Source organism: Apodemus sylvaticus, chromosome 6 (genome assembly GCF_947179515.1).
Source record: "Apodemus sylvaticus chromosome 6, mApoSyl1.1, whole genome shotgun sequence".
Lineage (NCBI taxonomy): Eukaryota > Metazoa > Chordata > Mammalia > Rodentia > Muridae > Apodemus > Apodemus sylvaticus.
The window spans coordinates 7,061,155-7,072,250 of NC_067477.1; positions in this window are offsets into that span (position 1 = coordinate 7,061,155).

Sequence of the window (11,096 nt, forward strand, 5' to 3'; positions counted from 1 at the left end):
GCTGTGAATTCCAGAAGATTAAAACAAGGAGATCTCTGAATTCAAGGTCATCTGGGATTAAAGGTGCAGTAGCAGACACCTTTAATCTGGGCCACTCCCTCTGCTGGAGACCTACATAAGGACATTGGAACAAGGAAGACTCACTCACTCTTCCTTGCCTGCTTGTCTCGTGGAACTGAGCACCTGCTAGATCCTTGAACTTCCATCCATAGCTGCTGCTGACCATTGGTAGGAAGTTGGACTATAAGCTCTAAGTCACTGACAAATTCCCTAACTATATAGAGACTACCCATACATTCTGTGACTCTAGAGAACTCTGATTGATTCATCTATGTGGGAGTGAAATAAACAAAATGAAGCCATGAATCAGCTTGGTATACAAAGATTGTTGAGCAATTTCTACTGGGAAGATAAACTCTTACTATGAAAACTTTTAAATATCTCTTGATATGAGAAATCTAAAAGGAAATATCTCAATAAATTAACTCTGCATATCCAGAGGAACAGAATCAGTCAGATGCCAGAAAGGGTGTTTCCTAATTCTAAAAGTGTTGCTCATCTTAGTTCACCACACAAAAGCCTCAAGAGACCATCTCCTATGTCAATTAGAATCCTTGCCTTGATGTACACAAGATCTGACAGAGATCCTTGCAGTATTTGCTGAAATCCGTATCAGTACCCTTAAAGCTACAGAAAGAGAAATGACACAACAAAAAGCCCTCTCAATCTCCATAACAAGAGTTTGCCTCAGAGTTGAATGAATTCCTCAATTGAAACCTAGGACCTGAGTGCAGCAGTAGCTGGTCCAGCTGAAGGGCCACCAGCAGTGGAGCCAGGGCGACACAGGGACCAGTTAGGCCCTGCGCCCACGACCACTGACCTTCGCTGACCAGCCGGGCGGCAAGCAGCTGCAGTTGTGCTGCGCCTTTCCTGCACGGAGGCCACTTCAGAACTCGGCCTCCTACCAGTCAGGAGAGGTGCATCCATCTTGGTTCTGGACTCCGGCGAATGGACAGACTGAGGTACACAAACATAATCCGAGGCCAACACCGCGGTGGTCTGAGCCCGACGGGCGTTGGCCTGCACCCAGGCCCTGGGCTGGTAGGGGGACCACCGGGGTGCCAACCCAGCCAGGGGGTTTTTTGCCCAGGCCTGCGCGCGCGCCGCCACCATTTTGCCTGCAGGACAACAGAGAGCTCTGGTGGGCAGACCTGTAACAGGCATAGCCTGAGGCTAACAAGGCGAGGGTCTAGGCCCCAAAAGGCACAGGACTGACCCCAAGGACTGGGCGGCTTGGTGGGCCATCTGTGAGTCAACCCACCCAGGGGATTGTTAGCACAGCAGACTCTCCTGGCGCTTTCAGGGAGCACGGGCGCACACGCCCGCCATCCTAGTCACCTGGCAGACCCAATTAACAGTCATAGCCCTAGGGGAACTTTGCTCGGACCTTGGCCTCCCAGGCTTTTGCCTGGACTCAGGGACTGGGCGGCCAGGCTAACCTTGTGTGCAACAGCCCGGTTGGCGGATCGGCTGCCCAGCAGAGTGAGTGGAACACAGGGGAGATCACAGCAGCATACACCATCGGCACTCCCTGGGGGTGCACACGGGCTCCATCTGCTCCACAGACACAATCTGGGGCAAGGCCTCAGGCGGAAGCCCTCAGCTATACTCCCTCAGCTTCCAGATCCAGATCAGCCTGGGCGGCAGCACCACATCTCCAAGTCCTGCAAGTGGCTAGCTGGGCTTCCGGGAGGCCAGCTGAGAGAAGTCAGTGTGCTCCAGTGAATCCAGCGGGCCCCAGCGGGAGCCTTCAGGTGCCTGCTTTGGGATCTGAACAGCCTGGGCAGCAGCACCCTGTCTACAAGCAGTGCAGGAGATAAGCTGTGCACCAGAGGCCAACTGGGAAGGGGCAGCTTGCACTGGTGAGTCCAGCACTGACAAGACAACTAACACCAGTGAGAACTAGATGGCAAAAGGCAAACGCAGGAGCGTCACTAACAGAAATCAAGGCAATATGGCAACATCTGAACCCAATTCTCCTCTACCAACATGTCCTGGATACCCCATCACACCAGTAAAACAAGATTTGGATTTAAAATCACTGGTCATGATGCTGGTACAGGAACACATGAAGGACATACTTAAAGAAATTCAGGAGAAAATGGATCAAAAGTTAGAAGCCCTTGCAAGGGAAACACAAAAATCATTGAAAGAAATCCAGGAGAATACAAAAGCCAACAAGGAGGAAATGCAAAAAACACTTAAAGAAATACAGGAGAACTTTGGTCAACAGGCTGAGGTCATGAAAGACGAAACACAAAAATCTCTTAAAGAAATACAGGAGAACTTTGGTCAACAGGCTGAGGTCATGAAAAAGGAAACACAAAAATCTCATAAAGAATTACAGGAAAACACAAACATGCAAGTGAAGGAGCTAAGCCAAACCATGCAGGATCTAAAATCAGAAGTAGAAACAACTAAGAAAACTCAAAGGGAGACAACTTTGGAGATAGAAAGCCTTGGGAAGAAATCGGGGGACAGAGATGCAAACATCAACAACAGAATACAAGAGATAGAAGAAAGAATCTCAGATGCTGAAGATTCCATAGAAACCATGGACTCAACAGTTAAAGAAAATGCAAAATGCAAAAAGCTTGTAACCCAAAATATCCAGGAAATCCAAGACACAATGAGAAGACCAAACCTAAGGATTATAGGCATAGATGAGAGTGAAGATTTACAACTTAAAGGGCCAGCAAATATCTTCAATAAAATTATGGAAGAAAACTTCGCTAACCTAAAGAGAGAGATGCCCATGAATATACAAGAAGCCTACAGAACTCCAAACAGACTGGACCAGAACAGAAATACTTCCCGTCACATAATAATCAAAACACCAAATATTCTAAACAAAGAAAGAATACTAAAGGCAGTAAGAGAAAAAGGCCAAGTAACATATAAAGGAAGACCTATCAGAATCACAGCAGACTTCTCACCTGAGACTATGAAGGCTAGAAGGTCCTGGGCAGATCTCATGCAGACTCTAAGAGAACACAAATGCCAACCAAAACTACTATATCCAGCAAAACTCTCAATCACCATAGATGGAGAAACTAAGATATTTCATGACAAAACCAAGTTTACCCAATATCTATCCACAAACCCGGCCCTAAAAAGGATAATAGGAGGACAACACCAATGCAAAGAGGGAAACTTCACCCTGGAAAAAGCAAGATAGTAAGCTTTCATCAAACCCAAAAGAAGATAAGCATTCAAATTTAAAAAATAACGTCAAAAATGATAGGAAGTAACAATCACTATTCCTTAATATCTCTTAACATCAATGGACTTAATGCCCCAATAGAAAGACACAGACTAACTGACTGGATACGTAAACAGGACCCTACATTTTGCAGCTTACAGGAAACACACCTCAGGGTCAAAGACAAACACTACCTTAGAGTAAAAGGCTGGAAGACAATTTTACAAGCAAATGGTCTCAGGAAACAAGCTGGAGTAGCCATTTTAATATCAGATAAAATTGACTTTCAACCCAAAGTCATCAAAAGGGACCTGGAGGGACACTTCTTGCTGGTCAAAGGAAAAATACAAAAAGAAGAACTGTCAATCCTGAACATCTATGCCCCAAATGCAAGGGCACCCTCTTTCGTAAAAGAAACTTTATTAAAACTAAAAGCACACATTGCACCTAACACAATAATTGTGGGTGACTTCAACACTGCACTTTCCTCAATGGACCGATCAGGAAAACAGAAACTAAACAGGGACACAATGAAACTAATTGAAGCTTTGGACCAATTAGATTTAACAGATATATATAGAACATTCTATCCTGAAACAAAAGAATATACCTTTTTCTCAGCACCTCATGGTACCTTCTCCAAAATCGACCATATAATTGGTCACAAGACAGACCTAAACAAATTTAAGAAGATAGAACTAATCCCATGCCTCCTATCTGATCACTATGGAGTAAAAGTGATCTTCAATAGCAACAGAAACAACAGAAAACCCACGTACACGTGGAAACTGAACAATACTCTACTCAATGATACCTTGGTCAAGGAAGAAATAAAGAAAGAAATTAAATACTTTTTAGAACATAATGAAAATGAAAACACAACATACCCAAATCTATGGGACACAATGAAAGCAGTGCTAAGAGGAAAACTCATAGCCCTGAGTGCCTCCAAAAAGAAAATGGAGAGAGCATACATTACCAGCTTAATGACACACCTGAAAGCCCTAGAACAAAAAGAAGCTACTTCGCCCAGGAGTAGTAGAAGGCAGGAAATCATCAAACTCAGGGCCGAAATCAATCAAGTAGAAACAAAAAGAACCATACAAAAAATCAACAAAACCAGGAGCTGGTTCTTTGAGGAAATCAACAAGATAGATAAACCCTTAGCCAGACTGACCAAAGGGCACAGAGAAAGTATCCAAATTAACAAACTTAGAAATGAAAAGGGAGATATAACAACGGAAACTGAGGAAATCCAAAGAATCATCAGATCCTACTACAAGAGCCTGTACTCAACACAACTGGAGAATCTGGAGGAAATGGACAATTTCCTTGACAGATACCAAATACCAAAATTAAATCAGGACCAACTAGACCATCTAAACAGTCCCATAATGCCTAAAGAAATAGAAGGAGTCATAGAAAGTCTTCCAACCAAAAAAAGCACAGGACCAGATGGCTTCAGTGCAGAGTTCTACCAGACCTTCAAAGAAGAGTTAACACCAATACTCTTCAAACTATTCCACAAAATAGAAACAGAAGGAACACTACCCAATTCCTTCTACGAAGCCACAATTACGCTGATACCAAAGCCACAAAAAGATCCAACAAAGAAAGAGAACTTCAGACCAATTTCCCTTATGAACATCGATGCAAAAATACTCAATAAAATTCTTGCCAACCGAATCCAAGAACACATCAAAACGATCATCCACCATGATCAAGTAGGCTTTATCCCGGGAATGCAGGGTTGGTTCAATATACGGAAATCCATCAATACAATCCACTACATAAACAAACTCAAAGAACAAAACCACATGGTCATTTCATTGGATGCTGAAAAAGCATTTGACAAAATTCAGCATCCCTTCATGCTTAAAGTCTTGGAGAGAACAGGAATTCAAGGCCCATACCTAAACATAGTAAAAGCAATATACAGCAAACCGGTAGCCAGCATCAAACTAAATGGAGAGAAACTTGAAGCAATCCCACTGAAATCAGGGACCAGACAAGGCTGCCCCCTTTCTCCTTATCTTTTCAATATTGTACTTGAGGTACTAGCTCGGGCAATTCGACAACATAAGGAGGTCAAAGGGATACAAATTTGAAAGGAAGAAGTTAAACTATCATTATTTGCAGATGACATGATAGTCTACCTAAGTGACCCAAAAAACTCCACTAGAGAGCTCCTACAGCTGATAACTTCAGCAAAGTGGCAGGTTATAAAATCAACTCCAGCAAATCAGTGGCCTTCCTATACTCAAAGGATAAGCAGGCTGAGAAAGAAATTAGGGAAATGACCCCCTTCACAATAGCCACAAACAGTATAAAGTATCTTGGGGTGACTCTTACCAAACATGTGAAAGATCTGTATGACAAGAACTTCAAGACTCTGAAGAAGGAAATGGAAGAAGACCTCAAAAAATGGGAAAACCTCCCATGCTCATGGATCGGTAGAATCAATATAGTTAAAATGGCCATTTTGCCAAAAGCAATATACAGATTCAATGCAATATCCATCAAAATCCCAACTCAATTCTTCACAGAGTTAGAAAGAGCAATTCTCAAATTCATCTGGAACAACAAAAAACCCAGGATAGCTAAAACTATTCTCAGCAACAAAAGAAAATCTGGGGGAATCAGTATCCCTGACCTCAAGCAATACTACAGAGCAATAGTGTTAAAAACTGCATGGTATTGGTACAGTGACAGGCAGGAGGATCAATGGAACAGGATTGAAGATCCAGAAATGAACCCACACACCTATGGCCACTTGATCCTCGACAAAGAGGCTGAAAACATCCAATGGAAAAAAGATAGCCTTTTCAACAAATGGTGCTGGTTCAACTGGAGGTCAGCATGCAGAAGAATGCGAATTGATCCATCCTTGTCTCCTTGTACTAAGCTCAAATCCAAATGGATCAAGGACCTCCACATAAAGCCAGACACTCTGAAGCTAATAGAAAAGAAACTGGGGAAGACCCTTGAGGACATCGGTACAGGGAGAAAGTTTCTGAACAGAACACCAATAGCGTATGCTCTAAGAGCAAGAATTGACAAATGGGACCTCATAAGGTTACAGAGTTTCTGTAAGGCAAAGAACACCATCAAGAGGACAGATCGGCAACTAACAAATTGGGAAAAGATCTTCACCAATCCTACATCAGATAGAGGGCTAATATCCAATATATATAAAGAACTCAAGAAGTTAGACTCCAGAAAACCGAACAACCCTATTAAAAAATGGGGTACAGAGTTAAACAAAGAATTCTCACCTGAAGAACTTCGGATGGCAGAGAAGCATCTTAAAAAATGCTCAACTTCATTAGTCATTAGGGAAATGCAAATCAAAACAACCCTAAGATTTCATCTTACACCAGTCAGAATGGCTAAGATTAAAAATTCAGGAGACAGCAGGTGTTGGCGAGGATGTGGAGAAAGAGGAACACTCCTCCACTGCTGGTGGGGTTGCACATTGGTACAACCACTCTGGAAATCAGTCTGGCGGTTCCTCCAAAAACTGGGCACCTCACTTCCAGAAGATCCTGCTATACCACTCCTGGGCATATATCCAGAGGATTCCCCACCATGTAATAAGGATACTTGCTCTACTATGTTCATAGCAGCCCTATTTATAATTGCCAGATGCTGGAAAGAACCCAGGTATCCCTCAACAGAAGAGTGGATGCAAAAAATGTGGTATATCTACACAATGGAGTACTATTCAGCCATTAGAAACAATGAATTCATGAAATTCTTAGGCAAATGGATGGAGCTAGAGAACATCATACTAAGTGAGGTAACCCAGACTCAAAAGGTGAATCATGGTATGCACTCACTAATAAGTGGTTATTAACCTAGAAAACTGGAATACCCAAAACATAATCCACACATCAAATGAGATACAAGAAGAAAGGAGGAGTGGCCCCTGGTTCTGGAAATACTCAGTGAAACAGTATTCGGCAAAACCAGAACGGGGAAGTAGGAAGGGGTGGGAGGGAGGACAGGGGAAGAGAAGGGGGCTTATGGGACTTTCGGGGAGTGGGCTGGCTAGAAAAGGGGAAATCATTTGAAATGTAAATAAATTATATCTAATAAAAATAATAATAATAATAATAAAAAAAGAAACCTAGGACCTGATAATCAGTACTCATTAAGACAGAATTTCAAGGCTCTTCTTGCTGAATCTCATCTAAAATTAGTATGGATGTGTTAGGTTTTAGGTAAATCAGGACTGGACAAATGCATGGATGTCACGTCTCAAAGTGGAAGTTTAGGATAATCTCCACCTTTTAATATTCATAGTTGTGCCTTCATTCTTTTGAAAGTATATAAAATACTGACCTGTCATACCAATCTCCAAATAAAACATGGCTAACACCAGAAGTATAAATAGACACAAGAGTTCAATTTTTTCAAATGTTATTTATAAAAAAAAATACTATATAAAACATACATATCGGTATTTTTCAAAACTGGGTATCACCCAACACAGTTTTTTTGTCTGAATAATCACTAAGCTATATTTTTTAAAAATAATTTCTATCATGTAATATCTAGATTCAACCTTCATAATCCTTTTGAATTGGATATTTTATTTATTTATTTTTCAAATGTTATCCCATTTCCAGTTTCCCATCTGGAAATCCCCTCTCCCATCCCCTTCCCTCTGTTTCTATGAGGATGCTACTTCATTCAACCTCCTCCTTGCACTGGCACCCCCCTACACTGGGGCATTGAGCCTTCACAGGACAAAGGGCGTCTTCTTCCTTTGATGCCCAACAAGACCTCTTCTGCTGCATTTACAGCTGGAGACCTGGGTCCTTCCATGTTTCTCCTTGGTTGGTTTAGACCCTGGGATTTCTGGTTGATAATCTTGTTCTTCCAATGGTGTTGCGAATCCCTTCAGTTCCTTCAATTCTTTTTATAACTGCACTATTGAGGACCCCTTTATCAGTTCAATGGTTGGCTGCAAGCATCTGCCTCTGTATTTGTCAAGTTCTGGCAGAGCCTCTCAGGAGACAGATATATCAGCCTGCTGTAAGCAAGCATTTCTTTGCATCAGCCTGAGTGGCTGGGTTTGGTGTCTGTATATGGTATGGATGCCCAAGTGATACAGTCTCTGGATAACCTTTCCTTCAGTCTCTGCTCCACACTTTGCCTCTGTATTTCCTCCCTTATGTATTTTGTTCCCTCACATAATAAGTACTGAATCATCCATCCTTTGGTATTCCTTCTCCTTAAGTTTCATGTGGTCTGGATATTCCAAGTTTTGGGCAAATATCCAATTATCAATCACTGCATAGCATATGTGCTATATTGTGATTGAGATAATATTTTCTAGTTCCATCCACTTGCCTATAAATTTCTTGAAGTAATTAGTTTTAATATCTGAGTAGTACCCTCTTATGTAAATGTATCACATGTTTTGTGTGCATTCCTCCATTGAAGTACATCTGGGTTATTTCCAGCTTCTGGCTATTATAAATAAGGCTGGTATTAACATAGTGGAGTATGTGTACTTACTGCCTGATGGAGCATCTTTTGGGTCTATGCCCAGGAGTGGTATACCTGGGTCCTCAGGTAGTACTTTGTCCAATTTTTTGAGAAATGGCCACACTTTTTTCCAGAGGGGCTATACCAGCTTGCAATCCCACCAACAGTGGAGGAGGGTTCCTCTTACTCTACATCCTCACCAGCATCTGCTGTTACTTGAGTTTTTTATTTTAACCATTCTGACTGGTGTGAGGTAGGATCTCAAGTTTGGATTAGCATTTCCCTGATGACTAAGGATGTTGAACATTTCTTTAGGTTTTTCTTAGACATGTGGTCTTCCTCAATTGATAATTTGTTGTTTAGCACTGTATCTCATTTTTAATAGGGTTATTTGGTTCTCTGGAGACTAACTTCTTGAATTCTTTGTATATATTGGATATTAGACCTCTATCAGATGTATGATTGGTAAACATCTTCTCCCAATCTGTTGGTTGCTGCTTTGTCTTATTGACAGTGTCCTTTGCCTTACAGAAGCTTTGCAATATTATGAGGTACCATTTGTCAATTCTTGATCTTAGGTCATAAGCTATTGGTGTTCTGTTCATGAAATTTTCCCTTGTGCTCAAGACTTTTCCCCACTTTCTTTTCTATTAGTTTTAGTGTATCTGTTTTTATGTGGGCACACCTGATCCACTTGGACTTTATCTTTGTACAAGGAGAAAAGAATAGATTGATTTGCATTCTATAACATTCTTACTGCCTGTTGACCCAGAACCATTTGCTGAAAATGCTATCTTTTTTCCACTAGATGATTTCAGCTACATTGTCAAAGTTCAAATGACTATAGGTGTGTGGCTTCATTTCTGGGTCTTTAATTCTATTCCATTGATCTACCTGCCTATCACTGTACCAATACCATTAAGTTTTTAAAACAATTGCTCTGTGGTACAGCATGAGGTCACGGGTGATTATTCCCCCAAAAGTTCTTTTATTGTTGACAATAGTTTTTGAAATCCTGGGGTTTTGTTATTCCAGATGAATTTGCAAATTGCTTTCTAACTCTATGAAGAATTGAGTTGAAAGTTTAATGGGGATTTCATTGAATCTGTAGACTGCTTTAGGCAAGATTGCCGTTTTTGCTATATTAATCCTACCAATCCATGAGCTTGGAAGGTCTTCCCAACTTCTGAGATCACCCTTGATTTCTTTCTTCAGAGTCTTGAAGTTCTTGTCATACACATCTTTCACTTGCTTAGTTATAGTCACACCATGGTATTTTATATATTTTGCGACTATTGTGAATGGTGTTATTTCGCTATTTTCTTTCTCAGTCTGTTTATCCTTTGAGTAGAGGATGGACACTGATTTGCTTGATTTAATTTTATATCTAGCCACCCTGCAGAAGTTGATTATCAGGTTTGGAGTTCTCTGGTGGAATTTTCAAGGTCACTTAAGTATATTATCTTATCATCTGCAAATAGTTATATTTTGACTTCTTCCTTTCGAATTTGTACCCTGTTGCCCTACTTATGTTGTCTAATTGCTCTGGATAGGAATTTGAGTGCAATATTTAATAGGTATGGAGAGAGTGGGCAGCCTAATCTAGTCCCTGATATTAGTGGAATTGCTTCAAGTTTCTCTCCATTTTGTTTGATGTTGGTTAAAGGTTTGCTCTATATTGCCTTTACTATGTTTCAGTATATACATTGAATTTCAGATATTTTCAAGACTTTTATGATGAAGCAGTCTTGGATTTTGTCAAATGCTTTCACAGCATCTAATGAAATGATCATGTGATTTTCTCTTTCAGCTTTTTTATATAATGGATTATGTTGATGGATTTTCTAATATTGAATAATTCTTGCATCCCTGAGATAAAGCCTACTTGATCATGGTGGATGATCGTTTTGTTGTGTTCTTGGTACAGTTTGTATGAAATTTATTCAATAATTTTGCATTGATGTTCATAATGGAAATGGGCCTGAAGTTCTTTGTTGGGTCCTTGTGTGGTTTAGGTATCAGAATAATTGTGATTTCATAGAACAAATTGGGTAGTGTTCCTTCTGTTTCTATTTTGTGGAATACTTTGAGAAGTATTGCTATTAGGTCTTTTTGAAGTTCTTATAGAACCCTGTGCTAACCCATCTGGTCCTGGGCTTTTTTTGGTTTGTAGAATATTAATGGCTGCTTCTATTGCATTAGGAGTTATGGGACTGTTTAGATTGTTTATTTTATCATGATTTAACTTTGTTACCTGGTATCTTTCAAGAAAATTGTCCATTTCATCTAGATTTCCAGTTTTGTTGAGTATAATCAATTGTAGTAGCATCTGATGATG